Source organism: Chiloscyllium plagiosum, unplaced genomic scaffold (assembly GCF_037043375.1).
Source record: "Chiloscyllium plagiosum isolate Xiang-an unplaced genomic scaffold, Cpla_swu_hap1 HiC_scaffold_36, whole genome shotgun sequence".
Lineage (NCBI taxonomy): Eukaryota > Metazoa > Chordata > Chondrichthyes > Orectolobiformes > Hemiscylliidae > Chiloscyllium > Chiloscyllium plagiosum.
Window position 1 is genome coordinate 64345257 of NW_028270174.1, and position 25493 is coordinate 64370749.

The window sequence follows — 25493 nt, forward strand, 5'->3', positions numbered from 1 at the left end:
CACTGTGACACTCTCTGACTCTCTCTCTCTCTTACACACTGTGACAATCCGTGACACACTGTGACAAAAACTGAGACACTGTGACACTTTCTGACACACTGTGAGACACACTGTGACACTCTCTGACTCTATCCGACACACTATGACAATCTCTGACACACTGTGACACTCTCTAAGACACTGTGACACTTTCTGACACTTTCAAAGACATACTGAATCCCTCTTTAAGACACTGTGATAATCTCTGACGCTCTCTGAGACATACTGCGACACTCTCTAACAGACTGTGACACACTGTGACACTCCCTGACTCTCTCTGACACTCCCTGAGACACACTGTGACACACTCTAGGACACGCTGTTACACTGCCTGACCCTCTCTGACACTCTCTGTAACACACTGTGACACTGTCTGACACTCTGTGAGTTCCACTTTGACCCTCTGTGACACTGTCTGGGACATACTGTGCCACTCTCTGATACACTTTGACACTCTCTGACTGTCTTTGAGACACTCTGTGACATTCTCTGACACACTGCGACACTCTCTAACACACTATGACATTCCCTGCCTCTCTCTAATACACTGTGACACTCTCTGAGACACAATGGGACACACTGAGACCCTCTCTGAGACACGCCCTGAGACACACTATGACACTGTGACTCTCTCTGAGACACATTGTGACACCCTCTGACTCTCTGAACACACTGTGACTGTAATAGAAAATTATCCATTTACTGTGAAAATAATTATCCATTTACTGTAAAGTTTAAAGAGAATGCTTTGTTTAAATCAATGCTGTGCTGAGCTTTGTAAACGATGCTTTGATGAAGGGTTGCAGTTAGCTTATTTCTGTTTGATTTCTGTAAGCACGCAACTCGACCTTGTGATAGTCGAACTCAGCGAAAGCTGAATAACTGTTATGTCTAGCACCAGCGGACGAGAGGATAACAACTTGAGTTTCCTCAGTCTCTGCCCTTGAGAGCGTGATAAGGAACGCTATAAGGCAGGTGTCTGTGTAAATGTTTCGGTACTCATTGCATTGGGACATCTGACTTAGTGTAATGGGTCAATCTTGTAAAATTTTTAATAAAGACCCTTGCTTTTCTCTTGCTAATTATTGAGTCAAGTCAATTTAATTTCAATGACAGTAAACTTGGGGGCTCGTCCCGGGACCCCGCGACTGGATGAGATTCTGAAGATTCCCAGGAAGCGCAGGTGCCAGCACCTTGAAGGTCTTTCACTTCATCTCGAGCGCTGAATTGGACCTTTTGCGTGAGAGGACTGGACATCTGTGGATTGCCCTAGCGCCAGGGTTTCAAATCAAATAAGGTTGGGTAATAGTGGTGGTTTAGGTAATTCTACATAGAGAATCATTCTAAGAGAATAAATACAGCAGGAAAAGTGTTCAGTGAACTCTCACGTGGTATTAGAGTAAAACCCCAAGGGAAGGGGATTGCTGTCAGAAGAGTATTTTAGAGACAGCAAGGTTAAGGGTGGTTTTAGACTTGGAACCACCACTGGCTGAGTTGGACTGGCCTAAGACGTACCAGGTACGTGGTTTCATGTTTTACGAAAGCCAAGGCCTTGAGGTGGATGCGCACAATGTGAGAGGGGACGTCCGGACGTAAGAGCAAGTCAAAAGAGAATAGATAACTGTACCACTAGAGCGAGAGACAGACACACACAGAGAGAGAGAGAGAGAGAGAGAGAGAGAGAGAGAGAGAGAGAGAGAGCTGAACACTTTTCCAGTTACACTAAAAATGGGTTCAGGCAAGAGCAAACAAAGGGAGAGTCCACACAAAATTTAGAATGTCCAACCAAAAATACAATACATGCTAAATAAGTACCGCCCAGAATGTGTAAAGCAGTTAGAATTGTGGATTAAGGAATGTGGTTTTCCGGAGGGAGGAAGTTTTAGTAAAAGACAACTGGAAATATTAAGGTTGAGGTGGGAGGAGAGAGAGAAGGAGAAAAGGGATGGAAAGATCGAACCTATGAATTGGAGTGCTTCTTGTATGTGGAAGGCTGAGGCTGATATCAGAGAAAGGAAATCTCAAGGAAATGATAGATCAAATACACATACAAACACCAGTGCACATGCGGGAAACAACCTAACGAAGCTGTACAGTGTTTTAAACCTGTTTCATACCCTGACCTTGATGACTGCCCTCCGAGACCTGCCGCCTCCCCTACGAGATCCGCCTGGTGAAAGTTCCACGTCAGCGGCCACCGCCTCAGGGCCTGCTGGATCACCGATAGCACACCTTACCCGCAACAGATCAAAGCAAGTAGGCCAAAAGAAGGACGACCACACCAAGATGAAAAGGCATCCAATGCCTGTTGTTGATCACACCCCCGAAGGATGATGAGTCACACGGTGAGAGTACTGGCGTACGATCATCTAACCAGGTCGTTCTGCAAGCCCCAATGGTTGAAGTTGCAGGTCCAGAAGGGCGCCCAGAGTTGGCCCAACAGCCATGGACCATGAGGGATCTGGAAAGTGCCTGTGGGCAGTTGCCTGACCCAACTCCTTATTAGGTTGGAGCTAATAAGAAGTGACAAAGTTCTGTACTGAGTTCTGTCCCACGTCACAAGAGATGAGACGTCTCCTGGGTTGAAAACTAGGTGCCAATGTCATCAAACACAAGTATACGTGGCCAGCTGCAAACGTCCATGCCAGAGCAGCCAACCTGCAAGTGGAAGAGACGGGAGACTTTAATGCTTTTGTTGCAGCGCTGACAAGTGCCCGTACGGAGGCATTCCCAGTGCGAATGGACAGGACCAAAACAGCAATGTGTAAACAACGGGAATGTGAGAGAGTGTCCCAGTACCTTACGCACCTCACTGAAGTCCATAACACCCATAGTGCACTGAGACTACATGAGGACATAACGACGGCAGAAATGACACCGTATGAGGCACACCTGAGGAACAGCTTCATCAATGGAATGAAGGAAGAAATAGCGAAAAAGGTAAAAGACACATGTATTACCTGGGACACGGGAAAGCTGAATTTGATAGAACAACATGCAATACGTGCTGAAATATTGCTTACCCAAGAGAAGGATAAGCGGAAACTAAAGATGGAACAGCAAACACATAAAGCTCAGCTTACTCTTATGCAAATGGTCACCCAGCTGTTGGAGGGTGGTGCTGCACGAAGAGAGAGAGGCAGAGGAGGAGGTTGCGGAAGAGGAAGAGGTCTCAAAAGAGGCACTGACAGAGGTAGACCTGGCGGGTGCTTTGTTTGCAGAGCAATGGACCACTGGGCGAGACGGTGCCCACACAGACAGCCTCACTCGGCCCTGGAGGTGGGACAGCAGGTTGACTGACAGGGGAAGGCTGAGGTGGAGGTGGGCAGCCCACAAGGGACAGGTAAGCCTCTTTCCTTTATGCTTGGCAATGAAGACTTGCTTATGCTAATCTCTTCTACTAACCTTTCGCGCACTGAGACATATCTCACCTCAATGTTCAGCACTGAGATTGCAAAGTGTGGAGGGTATGTCCAATGTCACAATGATGTGTATAAGTCGATGCCCACCTCTATGTTATATGTGAAAGTACATCAGTTACCTTTTTTGTAGATACAGGGGCAACATACGCAGTCCTTAAAGTAAGCCCGTTTGGACATTCAGCACAAATAAAGATGAGTGAAAGGTTCCTGAACACAATGGGTGCATCAGGAGTCATGATGCGGGAGAGGTTTTCTACACCTCTACTGAGCAAAACTAGTAACAGGGAAACATTCCAATTCTCCTTCTTGTTATCGGAATTTTGTCCTTTAAATTTGATGGGCCGGGATCTCATACGGAGACTGGTGTCAGTACTCCGATACTTGCAGATAATTCGAAGAAACGATTTACCAGTGCAGGCTGTAAAATACGAACTACAACCCCTGATGTATGTCTATGAGTGGCTATTAATCCAGAGAGCGATAAGTTCAGTGAGCAATTCACTCGCTCTGGAAGCAAGTAACTATGTTAATCCTATTGACACCGATTTTCTTGCTGGAGACATGCTGCACTGCACAGCACACTTACATCGCCGTGGCCCTGACGAACCAAATGAGAAGGATTGGTTCAGGAGATTGATTAAACCAGATCAGTTGTTATTGTGTGAATTTTATTAGAGTGATCACAGATGTGCAGTCAGTGTAAACTTATCTAAAGTAGCTGTGACGGAAAGTAGACCCTATTTTCTTGATGTGGAAGGTTCTGCTCTCACGTGTCACTGGTGAAGGCGTCTAGTGACAGGTGGTAGGATTTAGGAGAATGGGTGCTAAAGGCACAAAGAATGAAAGGTTGGGTCTTCAGGGACGATGTGGGTATCTGGTGAAATGCAGATATGCGGACATTTAAGAAGAAATTAAATTGACTAACTCAGGCAGATAGGACAGTCCAGGTAATGCCCGCCAGCCCTGAGAAGCCTAGGGGGATAGCCTGGCGTTTCCCTAAGATACAAGTCTCAAACCCAAGATTAAAAATGGTCCCTACTGAGTTGTGGATAAAGGGCAAACATGATATGGGGCTCATATGGGGCTGTGAGCCCATAAGGATAACCCTGAAGTCTGAGTATCGTCCTTGCAGAGCACAATGGGAAATTATCCATTTACTGTGAAATTAATTATCCATTTACTGTGAAATTTAAAGAGAATGTTTTTCTTTAATTCAATGCTGTACTGAGCTTTGTAAACGATGCTTTGATGAAGGGTTGCCGTCAGCTTAACTCTGAGTGAATTCTGTAAACATTCTATTTGACCTTGCGATAGTCGAACTCAGCGAAGGCTGAAGAACCATTATGCCTGAAAGACCAGGGAATTGCCCTTGAGAGTGTGATAAGGAACACTATAAGGCAAGCATCTGTACAATGCTTCAGTGCTCTTTGCATTAAGGCATCTGGCTTAGTGTAGTGAGTCAATCCTGCAGGATTCAAAATAAAGACCCTTTCTTTGCTCCTGCTAATAGTTGAGTAGATTTAATTTCCACGACAATGACCCTTGATTCTATTTTAGTTGAGAAAATCTACAGGACCATCTTCATTGATCTGCTCTGATACTAGCTTAATAAAAGGACCTTTCTTGTCGATACATGTGTTTTCCATTTGCATCTCTATTCTAGTTGCTTCTTGTAAATCCAATGTGTCTGAGGAACAGATTATTCTCCCCAAATGGTAGACTCTAGAAGTATCCTCAATATTGTAATTATATTATATTGGCTATTCTTTATTACAGGGTTTGTCTCTTCTTTTATGAAAAGAGATGGTAATTGAAAACTCTTCAGTCCTCTGACCACACTTCCATATCTATGGAGCATTAAATAGTTAAGATCAATCACTTTGCTGTTTTGTCCATTCCTTAGAAACACTCAGACACCCCATCCAGATTGAGCAAATGTATTAATTTACCATGTTATAAAACAAATTGGTTTGAATGGAGTTAAGTGAACCTACTTGTTCAGTGATTGTAGTTAATGTCAGTCTCCATGCATAAAATTATTTCACTAAAAGGTTTACTTCCTATTAATAAGGGGGTCTTACTATATTATCACATAGTATCAGTAGGAACTTCACTTGCAGCACTACCCAGGAACAACAGTTCAAGACTGAGGGAGAGAAGATATCAGAGTCGAGAACAATGCACGAGAGTGTTCCAACAATGGACAGAATATGACAACGATAGACTGGAATGTTTCAATAATGACCAGGGGTTTACATTTGGGTCTTTACAATCTTCCTCAAGATTGGGTGGAGCATAAGAGTGCTTTGGCTGATTCAAGCTGATTTCTATCCTCTCCTCACTATTATTCGTGGTAAGTCTTTCTACCTGACTATGAATTCAATAAACTTTGTTGAACTAACGTACTGTCCTCATAATTTAAATACTGAAAAAAAGGAAGCTGTTGCCATGACTTCTGTCCTCAAACTCCATTCCTAACCATGCAATTTTAATGTCAATATCTGAAGTGGAATCAAACTGCGTAGAACTCCAACATGTACTTCGGCTCTAAGCTGATATCTATTTACATATTCTCTCCAGCACCAATCCTGTTCACTATCAACCCTGCAATATCTCAGGTCTACGATTTTGTCTCAGTCTAGCTGCTGAATAAATCATCATCTAGAACATAGAATATAGAACAATACAGCACAGAACAGGCCCTTCAGCCCACGATGTTGTGCCGAACATTTGTCCTAGCTTAAGCACCCATCCATGTACCTATCCGATTGCCGCTTAAAGGTCACCAAAGATTCTGACTCTACCACTCCCACAGGCAGCGCATTCCATGCCAGCACCACTCTCTGGGTAAAGAACCCACCCCTGACATCTCCTCTATACCTTCCACCCTTCACCTTAAATTTATGTCCCCTTGTAAACACTGTGTTGCACCCAGGGAAAAGGTTTCTGACTGTCTACTCTATCTATTCCTCTGATCATCTTATAAACCTCTATCAAGTCACCCCTCATCCTTCGCCGTTCCAATGAGAAAAGGCCTAGCACTCTCAACCTATCCTCGTACGACCTACTCTCAATTCCAGGCAACATCCTGGTAAATCTTCTCTGCACCCTCTCCAAAGCTTCCACATCTTTCCTAAAGTGAGGCGACCAGAACTGCACACAGTACTCCAAATGTGGCCTAACCAAAGTCCTGTACAGTTGCAACATCACTTCACGAGTCTTGAATTCAATCCCTCTGCTAATGAACGCTAATACACCATAGGCCTTCTTACAAGCTCTATCCACCTGAGTGGCAACTTTCAAAGACCTATGAATATAGACCCCAAGATCCCTCTGTTCCTCCACCTCACTGAAAACCCTACCGTTAACCCTGTATTCTGCATTCTTATTTGTCTTTCCAAAATGGACAACCTCACACTTGGCAGGGTTGAACTCCATCTGCCACTCCTCAGCCCAGCTCTGCATCATATCCAAGTCCCTTTGCAGCCGACAAGAGCCCTCCTCACTATCCACAACTGCACCAATCTTCGTATCATCTGCACCTTTGTTATATCCAGATTCAACTGTTCCTATTCTCTTCCTGCCACAAATATTTTGACCAGAAATGGTTCTGTTCGCCGAGCTGGGAATTTGTGTTGCAGACGTTTCGTCCCGTGTCGCGGTAACATCCTCAGTGCTTGGGAGCCTCCTGTGAAGCGCTTCTGTGATATTTCCTCCGGCATGTATAGTGGTTTGAATCTGCCGCTTCCGGTTGTCAGTTCCAGCTGTCCGCTGCAGTGGTTAGTATATTGGGTCCAGGTTGATGTGCTTATTGACTGAATCTGTGGATGAGTGCCATGCCTCTAGGAATTCCCTGGCTGTTCTCTGCTTGGCTTGTCCTATAATAGTAGTTATACTGACAACCTAGACAGGGGACGAAACGTCTGCAACACAAATTCCCAGCTCGGCGAACAGAACCATAACAACGAGCACCCGAGCTACAAATCTTTTCACAAACTTTGACCAGAAATGTTGAGTGTTCTCCCTGAAAGGTGCTGACTTCAGGAGAGTCATTTGTATTGTGATAATATCACTACACTTGCGATCAGAGCCCCAGGCTATTACTGTGGATAGTCAGAGCCTTTTTCCCAGGATACTAATCTCAATTACAAGGGGACATATTTTTAATGTAAGAAGGGAAAGTTTAAAGGAGATGTGAGACAGCTTTTTTACACCGATGGTGATAAGTACCTGAAATGTACTTCTGAAAGGTAATGGTGGAGGTGGATACAATAGCAATTTCTTGAATAGGTAGGAAATCAAGGGATATGGACCATGAAAAGATAAAAGCTTTTTCATTTGGATAGGCATCAAGTATGAGCATAGTATTAGTGGGCCGAAGGTTCTGTTCCGGTGCCATATTTTTTTTTATTCATTACTCTCTGTTTCCTCTATAGTTTAGATTAGATTAGATTACTTACAGTGTGGAAACAGGCCGTTCGGCCCAACAAGTCCACACCGACCCAATCCCCTACATTTACCCCCTCACCTGTTTGAGGTTTAGTAGTTCTTTAAAGACGAGCAACAACTGCCAATTTCCGAGCACCGTCCTCCAACTCATCCGCTTTATCCTCAATTACAATGTTTTCACCTTTGACAACAGGTTCTTCATCCAGACACACGGTTCAACCACGGGGACCAAATTTGCACCCCAATATGCCAACATCTTTAGGCACATGTCTGAACAAGATTTCTTCTCTACGCAGGACCTCCAACCAACACTATACACCAGGTGCATCAACGACATTTTCTTCCTCTGGACCCATGGCGAGGAGTCACTGATAAAACTACACAGTGATATCAACAAGTTTTATCCCAACATCAAACTCAAAATGGACTACTCTCTACTGTCTCATTTTGGACACATGTATCTCCATCAAGGATGGACACCTCGCTCTACTGCAAACCCACAGATAACCTCACAATGCTACACTTCTCCAGCTTCCACCCAAAACATATTAAAACAGCCTGCCCCTATGGACAAGCCCTACGCATACACAGAATCTGTTCAGATGAGGAGGAGTTGTTTAAAAGAGTTGCATCACCTCCTCGGTACACTGTGCAGTACGTTCTAAGTGCTGAATGCAAGTTCCTATGCAACTCTTTAGAGGGGCTGAATGGTTTATTCCTGTGCCTCAGTAATAGCCTTGAGGAATTCTGTCAGAGACATGTTGTGTGACATTACACGGGAGGTAGGAGCACCAGTTGGCCATTCGGTCTCTGATACACCATTCAGACAGATCAGAGCTAACCTGACTGTGGCTGAACTCCCTGTCCATCTCTGTTCCCAATAAACATGGGCATCCTTGGCCATCAAGGAGCTACTGAGCTCAGCCTTGAATATCTTCACTGCTCCCTGCAGATGACAATGCCACAGTTAGCACATCCCTCAGGACAAAGGAGCGTCCGCACCTCAATCTGAAATGGGAGCACCCTTACATTTAAAGTGACTGTCTTTGCACCAAATCACCTCCTACTTATGACATGATGCACAACAAATAAGAACAGACGTAGACCATTCAACCCCCTCAAACCTCGCCTACATAAGCACTGGCTGTCTAGTTGATCAAATATCTATCAAATTCAGCCTTCACTGCTCACTGGGCAACACATTATCAGATACATCCTTATCTCAGTCTGAAATGGAAGAGGCCACATTTACAAATATTATCCAGTTCCCCTAGTTCGACACACCCGCACGTGGGGATCCATCCTCTCAGCATCTACCCTGTCAATTCCCCTCAGGGTCAGTTATGTCTCAACATGATCATGCCTATTTCTGCTGAACTTCAAACGTATCCATCCAAACTGCGCAACATTTCCACATGGTATGAACTCGTCATCCCAGGAGTCAACTGAGTGAGCTGTGTCCAAACACCTTCTCATGTAATTAAATTCTTTCCGAGGTAAAGAGATTAAAAAAAAAACCCATATAGTCCTCCAGCTGCGATCTCAGTAAAACTGGGAACAGCTGCAGCAACGCTTCCTTCATGGGTGACTCCTTGCAAGAAACATTAAAATTGAGACAAAAGCTGGAGGACACTTGGTTTTTTAAGTCTTAAATAAGGCAACTTTGATTGGTTACAGAGATGAAGAGATTTTTCTCCTTTTCTCAGAGTGCTGAGAGGCTTGGAATTACAGAATATAATCCTTACAGTGCACAAGATGCCATGTTGCCCCTCACGTCTGCACTGACCTCCGGCCCAACACCCCCACCCGATCCCTACATTTCCCAGAGCTTATCCAAATAACTTGCACAATCCTGGTCACTCTTGGGCAAATGTACCATGGACAATTATCTAACCTGCACATTTTTGGGCTGGACTACAGAGTAGAAACCCATGCAGACACAGGGAGAATGTGCAAACTCCACACAGACTGTTGACCCAGACTGGAATCAAGCCCATGCTCCTGGCGCTGTGAGGGAGCAGTACTAACTATTAAGGTTCTATAACCTTACCTCAAAATTAATGTATAATTTGTTTGCTTGCCTTCCAAATAGATAATGCAGTGATGATCTTCATGCTGCTTGATAAATAATGCGGATTGTCTCGATGTGATACCCATTATTTGATGGCCATGGTAGTGGCAGGTCGACTGGTCGTTATCCTCAACCTGATCCTGAGTCACATTCTGATTGTTTATTGAAAACACCACAGTTTCCTATAGGGCGTCCTCATGTGTAATATCTATGCTGTAATGCTTTATATTGGGTCGGACGGCCCTGCCTCCTTTGCCATCACTTTCACCTTCGATTGATTTGTGGCTATTTGTTCAGAAGCTGAATTTAAATATTGCAGTCAGAAAACTGCTCTGGGAACAGCGACTGTGCTGAGCTGTTTAAAGAACATCTTCTAGTATTTTATGTTCCCAGCTCGGTATTAGTTGGATAACACCCCCTGGCTTTGTGATATAACAATCGGTGTTTATTACTCTTGAGCCTGGATCATAATTGAGTTCCTCCACCACATTTTTACCCGACTTTATCTGCCGTCATTTCCGCCACCTCCAAATGGACCCCACCACCAGGGATGTATTTCCCTCCCCTCCCCTATCAGCGTTCCGAAAAGACCACTCCCTCCGTGACTCCCTCGTCAGGTCCACACCCCCCACCAACACAACCTCCACTCCCGGCACCTTCCCCTGCAACCGCAAGAAATGCAAAACTTGCGCCCACACCTCCCCCCTTAATTCTCTCCAAGGCCCCAAGGGACACTTCCACATCCGCCACAAATTCACCTGCACCTCCACACACATCATCTATTGCACCCGCTGCACCCGATGTGGCCTCCTCTATATTGGGGAGACAGGCCGCCTACTTGCGGAACATTTCAGAGAACACCTCTGGGACACCCGGACCAACCAACCCAACCACCCCGTAGCCCAACTCTTGAACTCCCCTTCCCACTCCACAAGGACATGCAGGTCGCCAGACCATGGCAACACGACGGTTAGAGGAAGAGCGCCTCATCTTCTGCCTGGGAACCCTCCAACCACAAGGGATGAACTCAGATTTCTCCAGTTTCCTCATTTTCCCTCACCCCACCTTGTCTCAGTCAAATCCCTCGAACTCAGCACCGCCTTCCTAACCTGCGATCTTCTTCGTGACCTCTCCGCCCCCACCCCACTCCGGCCTATCACCCTCACCTTGACCTCCCTCCACCTATCGCATTTCCAACGCCCCTCCCCCAAGACCCTCCTCCCTACCTTTTATCTTAGCCTGCTGGACACACTTTCCTCATTCCTGAAGAAGGGCTTATGCCCGTAACGTCGATTCTCCTGTTCCTTGGATGCTGCCTGACCTGCTGCGCTTTTCCAGCAACACATTTTCAGCTTGTCCTGGATGGTGTCAAGTTTCTTGAATGTTTATTGGAGCTGCATTCATACAGGCAAGTGGAGCATATTCCATCACATCCGACAGAGAGTCCTTATCCCAGTGTAGAGGCAGGGTTGAGCTGGGAACCGGCAGATTCCCCAGCTTAGCATAATCCAAAGGAATTGTCCAGGAAAGTGGAAATACCTACTGGGTAAGTCCTATCAGCTTGGAACCCTCTAAGTGTCCATCAAAAATCAAATTCTTCAGCGGGAACTGATACAGTTAAACAGTCTTGTTAATCTGTAAATATTCCATGTCAACCAACCCTATATTGATGTCCCAAATAGCTATCTATGAGCTGTTTTGAAGTGAGAAATCGTGGCAGGTGATTTCAAGATATTATTAGAACCCACTCACCAAAGAAATGGCTGGCCTTTATTTTTCAGCATCAAGCTTCCAGTTTCTTTGGGTTGCTTATCCATTACAGTCTCATCAGAAATTTCCTGCCATTGATTACGATGCAGACGTCGAACCTCTCTGTTAATTAAGCCAAACATCCAGAGAGTCTTGGTTCACTCTGTAATCTGTTAAAATAATAGGGACAGAGAACTCTAAAATTCCAATACATAAAGAAAATTATAATTATTTTCTTAACTCTAATAGTGAACACTAAACAACAACTGTTCACAAATCCAAGTCCCCTTCTTTTACCTACTTAGTATCTGACTCCAACTCCAGAAAGGTACACTGTTCCAATTATTAAACTCAACACTTATTAAGCATTGCATTAATAAGTATCCAAATTGGTTCCTCTGAATTCAATCCTCTGGCTGCTGATCTCGCTTGGCCGTCTTGTTTCTTTTTTTAATGTAAGAAGGTTTTACATGAAAAGGTACTTTGATTGAAATTGTTTTCTAAATTCGTTGAGAGGGAGATGCGAGATGGGCATTTAGCTCTCGGGCTCGACAGCAGTTGCTCGCTATTCGATGGCAGTTGCTCTCCCTCATACGTTCAAAATACCGGGTTTATATAACACCCACGACTCAATAAACTCTTAGAATCAGTTTCAAGGTGTCAAAACAATCAAGCCAAATGCCATTGGTTTCTGATATCCTGGGCACAACTTAAACTAATTGGGTAAATTGGAATTGTGGTCAAAACAGCAGCCAAACCTCAGGTAATTGGAACAAGTACCTATTTTGGAACAGCTCATCTCTCAGATGGCAGGTGTTGCTGTGCTTAAATTCAAAAAGCACTATCTATCTTGCAGCCAACATACTCTCTGTTGACTTTGGAACAATGTGGATTCGTTGGTCACAGTTCCAGATACAGACTGTACATCCACGTGTACAGTCACCAAAAAACCAGATGCACCGACATCGCAGTCACCCCTTCGCCGACTGATCCCTAATCAACACTGCAATCCCCCCTTCCCTGACTGATCCCCACCCAACACTGCAATCTCCCCCTCCCTGACTGATCCCCACCCAACACTGCAATCTCCCCCTCCCTGACTGATCCCTACCCAACACTGCAATCACACCCTCCCTGACTGAACCCTACCCAACACTGTACCAATCCCATTACTGACTGATCCCGACACAACACTGCACGCAACCTCTCCCTGAGTGATCCCTACACAACACTGCACTCACCCACTCTCTGACTGATCCCTACCCAACACTGCACTCACCCCCTCCCTGACTGATCCCTACCCAACACTGCAATCTCCCCCTCCCTGACTGATCCCTACCCAAAACTGTAATCACCCCCTCCCTGACTGATCCCAACACAACACTGCAATCTCCCCCTCCCTGACTGATCACTACCCAATATTGCAATTTCCACGCCCCTGACCGATCCCTACCCAACACTGCACTCACCCCCTCCCTGACTGATCCCTACACAACACTGCAATCCCCCCTCCCCGACAGATCCCGATCCAACACTGCAATCTCCCCCTCCATGACTGATACCGACCCAACACTGCAATCTCCCCCTCCCTGACTGATCCCTACACAACACTGCACTCACCCCCTACCTGACTGATCCCTACCCAACACTGCACTCACCCCCTCCCTGACTGATCCCTAACCAACACTGCAATCACACCCTCCCTGACTGATCCCGATACAACACTGCACTCAACCCCTCTCTGACAGATCCATACACAACACTGCACTCACCCCCTCCCTGACTAATTCCTACCCCACACTGTAATCAACCCCTCTCTGACTGATCCCTACCCAACACTGCAATCCCCACTCCCTGTCTGATCACTACACACTGCACCCACCACCTCCCTTAATGATCCCGACCCAACACTGCAATCTCCCCCGACATGACTGATCCATATCCAACAGTGTAATCTCCCCCTCCCTGACTGAACCTGACCCAACACTGCAATCTCCCCTCACTGACTGATCCCGACCCAACAAGCACTCTGCCCCTCCCTGTCTCATCCCGACCCAACACTGCACTCACCCCCTACCTGACTGATCCCTACCCAACACTGCACTCACCCCCTCCCTGACTGATCTCTACCCAACACTGCAATCTCCCCCTCCCTGACCGATCGCTATCCAACAATGCAATCACACCCTCCCTGACTGATCCCTACACAACACTGCACTCACCCGCTCACTGTCGGATCCATACACAACACTGCAAACACCCCCTCCTTGACTGATCCCTACCCAACACTGCAATCTCCCCCTCCCTTACTGATCCCAACCCAACACTGCAATCTCCCCCTCCCTGACTGATCACTACCAAATACTGCAATCACCCCCTCCCTGACGGATCCCTACCCAACACTGCAATCTAGCCCTCCCTGACTGATCCCTACACAACACTGTAATCGCCCCCTTCCCTGACTGATCCCTACCCAACACTGCACTCTCCCTTTCACTGTCTGATCCCTACACAACACTGCACTCACCCCCTCCCTGACCGATCCCATCCCAACATTTCCATCTCCCCCCACCTGATTGATCCCGAACCAACACTGCAATCTCCCCCTCCCTGACTGAACCCTACCCAACACTGCAATTTGCCCTCCCTGACTGATCCCTAATCAACGCGCACTCTGCCACTCCCTGACTTATACCGATCCAACTCTGCACTCACCCCCTCCCTGACTGATCCCTACCCAACACTGCAATCTCACCCACCCTGACTGATCCCAACCCAACACTGCACTCACCCCCTCCTTGACTGATCCCTACCCAACACTGCAATCACCCCCTCCTTGACTGATCCCTACCCAACACTGTACTCTCCCCTCCCTGTCTGATCACGACACAACACTGCACTCACCCCCTCCCTGACTGATCCCTAACCAACACTGCAATCCCCCCTGACTGATCCCTATACAACAATGCAATCTCCCCCTCCCTGACTGAGCACTATCCACTACTGCAATCACCCCCTCCCTGACTTATCCCGACCCAACACTGTAATCCCCCCCTCCCTGACTGATCCGAACTCAATATGCAATCACCCCCTCCCTGACGAATCCCGACCCAACCCTGCAATCTCCCCCTCCCTGACTGATCACTACCCAACACCGCACTCTGCCCCTCCCTAACTGATCCCTATCCAACACCGCACTCACCCCCTCCCTGACTGAACACTACCCAACACTGCAATCTCCCCTCCCTGACCGAACCCTACCCAACAAGTCTCTGGCCCTCACTGACTTATCCCGACCCAACACTGCACTCACCCCCTCCCTGACGGATCCATACACAACACTGCAAACACCCCCTCCCTGACTGATCCCGACACAACACTGCAATCACCCCCTCCCTGACTGATCCCTACCCTTCACTGCACTCTCCCTCTCCCTGTCTGATCTACACAACACTGCACTCACCACCTCCCTGACTGATCCCAACCCAACACTTCATTCTCCCACTATCTGATTGATTCCGACCAAACACTGCAATCTCCCCCTCCCTGACTGAACCCTAAAAACACTGCAATCTCCCCTCCCTGACTGATCCCTACCCAACAAGCACTCTGCCCCTCCCTGACTTATACCGATCCAACACTGCAATCTCCCCCTCCCTGACTGATCCCTACCCAACACTGCACTCACCCCCTCCCTGACTGATCCCTACCCAACACTGCAATCTCCCCCTCCCTGACTGATCCCTACCCGACACTGTAAGCAACCCCTCCCTGACTGATCCCTACCCAACACTGCAATCTCCCCCTCCCTGACTGATCCCGACACAACACTGCAATCCCCCCATGACTGATCCTTACACAACAATGCAATCACCCCCTCCTTGACTGATCCCTACCCAACACTGCTCTCTCCCCTCCCTGTTTGATCACTACACAACACTGCACCCACCACCTCCCTTAATGATCCCTACCCAACACTGCAATCTCCCCCTCCCTGACTGATCCCTTCCCAACACTGCAATCTCCCCCTCCCTGACTGATCGCTTCCCAACACTGCAATCTCCCCTCCCTGACCGAACCCTACCCAACAAGTCTCTGGCCCTCACTGACTCATCCCGACCCAACACTGCACTCACCCCCTACCTGACTGATCCCTACCCAACACTGCAATTTCCCCCTCCCTGACTGATCCCTAACCAACACTGCACTCACCCCCTCCCTGACGGATCCATACACAACACTGCAAACACCCCCTCCCTGACTGATCCCTACCCAACACTGCAATTCCCCCTCCCTGACTGATCCCTACACAACACTGCAATCACCCCCTCCCTGACTGATCCCTACCCTTCACTGCAATCACCCTCTCCCTGTCTGATCAACACAACACTGCACTCACCACCTCCCTGACTGATCCCTACCCTTCACTGCACTCTCCCTCTCCCTGTCTGATCTACACAACACTGCACTCACCACCTCCCTGACTGATCCCAACCCAACACTTCATACTCCCACTATCTGATTGATTCCGACCCAACACTGCAAACTCCCCCTCCCTGACTGAACCCTACCAACACTGCAATCTCCCCTCCCTGACTGATCCCTACCCAACAAGCACTCTGCCCCTCCCTGACTTATACCGATCCAACACTGCACTCACCCCCTCCCTGACTGATCGCTACACAACACTGCAATCTCCTCCTTCCTGATTGATCCCTACCCAACACTGCAATCTCCCCCTCCCTGACTGATCCCGACACAACACTGCAATCACCCCCTCCTTGACTGATCCCTACCCAACACTGCTCTCTCCCCTCCCTGTTTGATCACTACACAACACTGCACCCACCACCTCCCTTAATGATCCCTGCCCAACACTGCAATCTCCCGCTCCCTTAATGATCCCTACCCAACACTGCAATCTCCCCCTCCCTGACTGATCCCTTCCCAACACTGTAATCTCCCCCTCCCTGACGGATCCCGACCCAACCCTGCAATCTCCCCCTCCCTGACTGATCCCTAGCCAACACTGCACTCTACCCCTCCCTAACTGATTCCTACCCAACACTGCACTCACCCCCACCCTGACTGATCCCTACCCAATACTGCAATCCCCCCTCCCTGACTGATCCCTACACAAGACTGGAATCACCCCGTCCCTGACTGATACCTACCCAACACTGTACACTCCCTCTCTCTGTCTGACCCCTACACAACACTGCACTCACCCCCTCCCTGACTGATCCCAACCCAACACTTCAATCTCCCCCTCCCTGACTGATCCCTAACCAACAAGCACTCTGCCCCTCCCTGACTTTTGCCGATCCAACACTGCACTCACCCCCTCCCTAACAGATCCATACACAATAATGCACTCACCCCCTCCCTGACTGATCCCTACCCAACACTGCAATCTCCCCCTCCCTTAATGATCCCTACCCAACACTGCACTCACTCCCTCTCTGACTGATCCCTACACAATACTGCAATCTCCCCCTCCCTGACTGATCCCTAAACACTGCAATCCCCCCTCCCTGACTGATCCCTAACCAACACTGTACCCTCCCCCTCCCAGTCTGATCACTACACAACACTGCACCCACCACCTCCCTTAATGATCCCTACCCAACACTGCACTCACCCCCTCCCTGACTATTCCCTACCCAACACTGCAATCTCCCCCGACCTGACTAATCCTATCCAAAGCTGCAATCTCCCCCTCCCTGACTGAACCCTACCCAACACTGCAATCTCCCCACACTGACTGATCGCTGCCCAACAAGCACTCTGCCCCTCCCTGACTCATCCCGACCTAACACTGCACTCACCCCCTACCTGACTGATCCCTACCCAACACTGCAATCTTCCCCACCCTGACTGATCGCTAACCAACACTGCAATCACACCCTCCCTGACTGATCCCTACACAACACTGCACTCACCCCGTCCCTGACGGATCCATACACAACACTGCAATCCCCACTCCCTGACTGATCCCTACCCAATACTGCAATCCCCCCTCCCTGACTGATCCATAACCAACACTACAATCACACCCTTCCTGACAGATCCCTACCCAACACTGCAATCTCCCCCTCCTGACCAATCCCTACCCAACACTGCACTCTCCCTCTCCCTGTCTGTTCCCGACACAACACTGCACTCTCGCTCTCCCTGTCTGATCCCTACCCAACACTGCAATCCCCCCTCACTGACTGATCCCTACACAACACTGCAATCTCACCCTCCCCTGACTGATCCCAACTCAACAATGCAATCACCCCCTCCTTGACTGATCCCTACCCAACACTGCACTCTCCCCTCCCTGTCTGATCACTACACAACACTGCACCCACAACCTCCCTGACTGATCACTACCCAACACTGCATTCTTCCCCTTCCTTAATGATCCCTACCCAACACTGCAATCACCCCCTCCCTGACTGATCCCTACCCAATATGCAATCACCCCCTCCCTGACGAAGCCCGACCCAACACTGCACTCTCCCCCTCCCTGTCTGATCACGACACAACACTGCACCCACAACCTCCCTGACTGATCACTACCCAACACTGCATTCTTCCCCTTCCTTAATGATCCCTACCCAACACTGTAATCAATCCCTCTCTGACTGATCCCTACTCAACACCCCAATCACCCCCTCCTTGACTGATCCCAACTCAACAATGCAATCACCCCCTCCTTGACTGATCCCTACCCAACACTGCACTCTCCCCCTCCCTGTCTGATCACGACACAACACTGCACCCACAACCTCCCTGACTGATCACTACCCAACACTGCATTCTTCCCCTTCCTTAATGATCCCTACCCAACACTGTAATCAATCCCTCTCTGACTGATCCCTACTCAACACCCCAATCACCCCCTTCTTGACTGATCCCAACTCAACAATGCAATCACCCCCTCCTTGACTGATCCCTACCCAACACTGCACTCTCCCCCTCCCTGTCTGATCACTACACAACACTGCACCCACAACCTCCCTGACTGATCACTACCCAACACTGCATTCTTCCCCTTCCTTAATGATCCCTACCCAACACTGCAATCACCCCCTCCCTGACTGATCCCTACCCAACATTGTAATCCCCCCCTCCCTGACTGATCCCTACCCAATATGCAATCACCCCCTCCCTGACGAAGCCCGACCCAACCCTGCAATCTCCCCCTCCCTGACTGATCCCTACCCAACACTGCACTCTGCCCCTCCCTAACTGATCCCTATCCAACACCGCACTCACCCCCTCCCTGACTGATCCCTACCCAACACTGCAATCTCCCCCTCCCTGACTGAACACTACCCAACACTGCAATCTCCCCTCCCTGACCGAACCCTACCCAACAAGTCTCTGGCCCTCACTGACTCATCCCGACCCAACACTGCAATTTCCCCCTCCCTGACTGATCCCTAACCAACACTACAATCACACCCTTCCTGACAGATCCCTACACAACACTGCACTCACCCCCTCCCTGACGGATCCATACACAACACTGCAAAAACCCCCTCCCTGACTGATCCCTACCCAACACTGTAATCACCCCCTCCCTGACTGATCCCTACCCAACACTGCAATCCCCCTCCCTGACTGATCCCTACCCTTCACTGCACTCTCCCTCTCCCTGTCTGATCTACACAACACTGCACTCACCACCTCCCTGACTGATCCCAACCCAACACTTCAATCTCCCCCTATCTGATTGATTCCGACCCAACACTGCAATCTCCCCCTCCCTGACTGATCCCTACCCAAAACTGTAATCAACCGCTCACTGACAGATCCCTATCCAACACTGCAATCTCCCCCTCCCTGACTGATCCCTAACCAACACTGCAATTCCCCCGGACTGATCCCTACACAACAATGCAATCACCCCTCCCTGTCTGATCACTACACAACACTGCACACACCACCTCCCTTAATGATCCCTACCCAACACTGCAATCTCCCCCTCCCTTAATGATCCCTACCCAACACTGCAATCTCCCCCTCCCTGACCGATCCCTTCCCAACACTGTAATCTCCCCCTCCCTGACTGATCCCTACCCAATATGCAATCACCCCCTCCCTGACGGATCCCGACCCAACCCTGCAATCGCCTCCTCTCTGACTGATCCCTACCCAACACTGCACTCTACCCCTCCCTAACTGATCCCTACCCAACTCTGCAATCTCCCCCTCCCTTAATGATCCCTACCCAACACTGCAATCTCCCCCTCCCTGACTGATCAATAGCAATACTGCAATCACCCCCTCCCTGACTGATCCCTACCCAACACTGCACTCTCCCTCTCCCTGTCTGATCCCATCGCAACACTGCACTCTCCCTCTTCCTGTCTGATCCCTACACAATACTGCAATCCCCACTCCCTGACTGATCCCTACCCAATACTGCAATCCCCACTCCCTGACTGATCCCTACCCAATACTGCAATCCCCCCTCCCTGACTGATCCCTAACCAACACTACAATCACACCCTTCCTGACAGATCCCTACACAACACTGCACTCACCCCCTTCCCTGATGGATCCCTACCCAACACTGCACTCACCCCCTCCCTGACCAATCCCTACCCAACACTGCACTCTCCCTCTCCCTGTCTGATCCCTACACAACACTGCACTCTCCCTCTCCCTGTCTGATCCCTACCCAACACTGCAATCCCCCCTCACTGACTGATCCCTACACAACACTGCAATCACCCCCTCCCTGACTGATCCCTACCCAACACTGCACTCTCCCGCTCCCTGTCTGATCACTACACAACACTGCACTCTCCCTCTCCCTGTCTGATCCCTACCCAACACTGCAACACCCCCTCACTGACTGATCCCTACACAACACTGCAGCCACCACCTCCCTGACTGATACCTACCCAACACTGCATTCTTCGCCTCCCTTAATGATCCCTACTTCAATCTCCACCTATCTGATTGATTCAGACCCAACACTGCAATCTCCCCCTCCCCAACTGATCCCTACCCAACACTGCAATCCCCTCTCCCTGACTGATCCCGACACAAAAATGCAATCACCTCTCCTTGACTGATCCCTACCCAACACTGCACTCTCCCGCTCCCTGTCTGATCACTACACAACACTGCAATCTCCCCCTCCCTGACTGATCCCTACCCTTCACTGCACTCTCCCTCTCCCTGTCTGATCTACACAACACTGCACTCACCACCTCCCTGACTGATCCCAACCCAACACTTCAATCTCCCCCTCCCTGACTGATCACTACCCACTACTGCAATCACCCCCTCCCTGACTGATCCCTACCCAACACTGTAATCCCCCCCTCCCTGAATGATCCCTACCCAATATGCAATCACCCCCTCCCTGACGGATCCCGACCCAACACTGCAATCTCCCCCTCCCTGACTGATCCCTACTCAACACTTCACTCTGCCCCTCCCTAACTGATCCCTATCCAACATCGCACACACCCCCTCCCTGACTGATCCCTACCCAACATTGCAATCTCCCCTCCCTGACTGATCCCTACCCAACAAGTCTCTGGCCCACACTGACTCATCCCGACCCAACTTTGCACTCACCCCCTACCTGACTGATCCCTACCCAACACTGGAATTTCCCCCTCCCTGACTGATCCCTAACCAACACTACAATCACACCCTTCCAGATAGATCCCTACACAACCCTGCACTCACCCCCTCCCTGACGGATCCATACACAACACTGCAAACACCCCCTCCCGGACTGATCCCTACCCAACACTGTAATCACTCCCTCCCTGACTGATCCCTACCCAACAGTGTAATCCCCCCTCCCTGACTGATCCCTACACAACACTGCAATCACCCCCTCCCTGACTGATCCCTACCCTTCACTGCACTCTCCCTCTCCCTGTCTGATCCCTACACAACACTGCAAACACCCCATCCCTGACTGATCCCTACCCAACACTGTAATCACTCCCTCCCTGACTGATCCCTACACAACACCCGTGGGCGGCACGGCGGTACAGTGGGCGGCACGGTGGTATAGTGGGCGGCACGGTGGTACAGTGGTTCGCACTGCTGCCTCGCAGCGCCAGAGACCCGGGTTCAATTCCCGCCTCAGGCGACTGACTGTGTGGAGTTTGCACGTTCTCCCCGTGTCTGCGTGGGTTTACTCCGGGTGCTCCGGTTTCCTCCCACAGTCCAAAGATGTGCAGGTCAGGTGAATTGGCCATGCTAAATTGCCCGTAGTGTTAGGTAAGGGGTAAATGTAGGGGTATGGGTGTGTTACGCTTCGGCGGGTCGGTGTGGACTTGTTGGGCCGAAGGGCCTTTTTCCACACTGTAAGTAATCTAATCTAATCTAAAAAAAAACACTGCAATCCCCCCTCCCTGTCTGATCCCTACACAACACTGCAATCTCCCCCTCCCTGACTGATCCCTACCCTTCACTGCACTCTCCCTCTCCCTGTCTGATCTACACAACACTGCACTCACCACCTCCCTGACTGATCCCAACCCAACACTTCAATCTCCCCCTATCTGATTGATTCCGACCCAACACTGCAATCTCCCCCTCCCTGACTGAACCCTACCCAACACTGCAATCTCCCCTCCCTGACTGATCCCTACCCAACAAGCACTCTGCCCCTCCCTGACTGATCCCTATCCAACACTGCAATCTCCCCCTCACTGACTGATCGCTACACAACACTACAATCTCCCCCTCACTGACTGATCCCTAACCAACACTGCGATCACCCCCTCTCTGACTGATCCCTACCCAACACTGCAATCCCCCCCTGACTGATCCCTACACAACAATGCAATCACCCCCTCCTTGAATGATCCCTACCCAACACTGCAATCTCCCCTCCCTGTCTGATCACTACACAACACTGCAGCCACCACCTCCCTTAATGATCCATACCCAACACTGCAATCTCCCCCTCCCTGACTGATCCCTTCCCAACACTGTAATCTCCCCCTCCCTGACTGATCCCTAACCAACACTGCAATCCCCCCTAACTGATCCCTACACAACAGTGCAATCACCCCCTCCTTGACTGATCCCTACCCAACCCTGCACTCTCCCCTCCCTGTCTGATCACTACACAACACTGCACCCACCAACTCCCTTAATGATCCCTTCCCAACACTGTAATCTCCCCCTCCCTGACTGATCCCTACCCAATATGCAATCACCCCCTCCCTGACGGATCCCGACCCAACCCTGCAATCTCCCCCTCCCTAACTGATCCCTACCCAACACCGCACTCACCCCCACCCTGACTGATCCCTACCCAACACTGCAATCCCCCCAACCTGACTGATCCCTACACAAGACTGCAATCAAACCCCTCCCTGACGGATACCTACCCAACAATGTACTCTCCCTCTCCCTGTCTGACCCCTACACAACACTTCACTCACCCCCTCCCTGACTGATTCCAACCCAACACTTCAATCTCCCCCTCCCTGACTGATCCCTAACCAACAAGCACTCTGCTCCTCCCTGACTTATGCCGATCCAACACTGCACTCACCCCCTCCCTGACTGATCCTTAACCAACACTGCAATCTCCCCCTAACTGATCCCTACACAACAGTGCAATCACCCCCTCCTTGACTGATCCCTACCCAACTCTGCACTCTCCCCTCCCTGTCTGATCACTACACAACACTGCACCCACCACCTCCCTTAATGATCCCTTCCCAACACTGTAATCTCCCCCTCCCTGACTGATCCCTACCCAATATGCAATCACCCCCTCCCTGGCGGATCCCGACCCAACCCTGCACTCTGCCCCTCCCTAACTGATCCCTACCCAACACCGCACTCACCCCCACCCTGACTGATCCCTACCCAACACTGAAATCCCCCCTCCCTGACTGATCCCTACACAAGACTGCAATCACCCCCTCCCTGACGGATACCTACCCAACACTGTACACTCCCTCTCCCTGTCTGACCCCTACACAACGCTGCACTCACTCGCTCCCTGACTGATCCCAACCCAACACTTCAATCTCCCCCTCCCTGACTGATCCCGAACCAACAAACACTCTGCTCCTCCCTGACTTATGCCGATCCAACACTGCACTCACCCCCTCCCTGACTGATCCCTACCCAACACTGCAATCTCCTCCTCCCTAACTGATTCATAACCAAAACTGCAATCACACCCTCCCTGACTGTTCCCTACACAACAAGGCACTCAACCCCTCCCTGACAGGTCCATACACAACAGTGCACTCACCCCCTCCCTGACTGATCCCTACACAACACTGCAATCTCCCCCTCCCTTACTGATCCCTACCGAACACTGCAATCTCCCCCTCCCTTAATGATCCCTACCCAACACTGCACTCTCCCCTCCCTGACTGATCCTTACCCAACACTGCAATCACACCCTCCCTGACTGATCCCTACACAACACTGCAATCTCCCCCTCCCTGACTGATCCCTAACCAACACTGCAATCCCCCCCTGACTGATCCCTACAAAACAATGCAATCACCCCCTCCTTGACTGATCCCTACCCAACACTGTACCCTCCACCTCCCTGTCTGATCACTACACAACACTGCACCCACCACCTCCCTTAATGATCCCTACCCAACACTGCACTCTGCCCCTCCCTAACTGATCCCTACCCAACACCGCACTCACCCCCTCCCTGGCTGATCCCTACCCAACACTGCAACCTCCCCCGACCTGACTGATCCCTATCCAAAGCTGCAATCTCCCCCTCCCTGACTGAACCCTACCCAACACTGCAATCTCCCCACACTGACTGATCCCTACCCAACAAGCACTCTGCCCCTCCCTGACTCATCCCGACCCAACACTACACTCACCCCCTACCTGACTGATCCCTACCTAACACTGCAATCTTCCCCTCCCTGACTGATCGCTAACCAACACTGCATCACACCCTCCCTGACTGATCCCTACACAACACTGCACTCACCCGCTCCCTGACGGATCCATACACAGCACTGCAAACACCCCCTCCCTGACTGATCCCTACCCAACACTGCAATCTCCCTCTCCCTGTATGATCCCTACACAATACTGCAATCCCCCCTCCCTGACTGATCCTTACACAACACTACACTCACCCCCTCCCTGACTGATCCCTACCCAACACTTCACTCACCCCCTTCCCTGACGGATCCCTACCCAACACTGCAATCTCCCCCTCCCTGACAAATCCCTAACCAACACTGCACTCTACCACTCCCTCTCTGATCCCTACACAACACTGCATACTCACTCTCCCTGTCTGATCCCTACCCAACACTGCAATCCCCCCTCACTGACTGATCCCTACACAACACTGCACTCTCCCTCTCCCTGACTGATCCCTACACAACACTGCACTCACCACCTCCCTGACTGATCCCAACCCAACACTTCAATCTCCCCCTATCTGATTGATTCCGACCCAACACTGCAATCATACCCTCCCAGACTGATCCCTACCCAACACTGCAATCTCCCCTCCCTGACTGTTCCCTACCCAACAATCACTCTTCCCAACCTGACTGATCCCTACCCAACACTGTAATCAACCCCTCTCTGACTGATCCCTAACCAACACTGCAATTCCACCCTGACTGATCCCTACACAACAATGCAATCACCCCCTCCTTGACTGATCCCTACCCAACACTGCAATCTCCCCTCCCTGTCTGATCACTACACAACACTGCGCACACCACCTCCCTTAATGATCCCTACCCAACACTGCAATCTCCCCCTCCCTT